Below are 697 nucleotides of genomic sequence, written 5' to 3'. Positions count from 1 at the left end.
TGCCCTGTGCCGACACGGAGCTGCGGGCCAGCTGAGCACCGTGGCACAGGGTGGGCCAGCTACAGCCCAGTGCAACGCGCATGGCTGGGCAGGTGGTGCTGGCTGCTTCAGGCAGGGGCCGCATCCTGACCTTCTCCCAGGAGAGGGGGAGGGTGGTTACTTCATGCTTGTGCTGGGAGCCCCTCTGGCTTTAGGGGTCTGGCTGAACTCAGCAGGGAGTTGTGACCAGCGGCAGACATTTCATGTGTAACCCATTAATGGTGGCGTTTGGCGAGCCCTGTGATCTGGCATGGTGTCCCAGGTCCCACTGAGCCAGAGGGATGGGGACACTGGCTGCAAGTGAGCCACACGCCTGCGCCACAGTGTCAGCAAATGCCAAGGGCTGAGCAAAGACAGAAGCACCAGGGGGGATCTGGTGGCCTCCAAAACAGGGAGACAGGTGAAGGGGTGGGCACCCCCTGGCAAGGCAGCCACGGGGGCCGGTGCTGGCACCACAGATGGCAATTAGCAGTGCTGGGGCTTGCTAATGAGGCGCTTGCTTGCCCATATCCCCCTGCCGCATCCCTCAGGTCTGTCCCAGGGCAGAGCAGGGCAGGTACTGTGGGAGCCAGGGCACAGCAGTGATTCACAGCCAGGCTGGAAGCCGGGCACTCCTCCTGGTGCGATGGGTGAGGAGCAGAGGGAGTCTGGGGCAGGA

At 63.4% G+C, this 697-nt stretch overlaps 1 protein-coding gene across 1 annotated transcript in view; it reads left to right on the top strand.

Moving 5' to 3' along the window:
- The window catches only part of OBSL1 (obscurin like cytoskeletal adaptor 1), a 21131-nt gene that overhangs the window by 6428 nt on the left and 14006 nt on the right, over positions 1-697 (top strand).

This window comes from Egretta garzetta, unplaced genomic scaffold, assembly GCF_000687185.1.
Source record: "Egretta garzetta isolate BGI_Z169 unplaced genomic scaffold, ASM68718v1 scaffold577, whole genome shotgun sequence".
NCBI classification, from domain to species: Eukaryota; Metazoa; Chordata; class Aves; order Pelecaniformes; family Ardeidae; genus Egretta; species Egretta garzetta.
The sequence above is the reverse complement of the archived record's forward strand: the minus strand, read 5'-3'. Positions and strand labels throughout refer to the sequence as shown.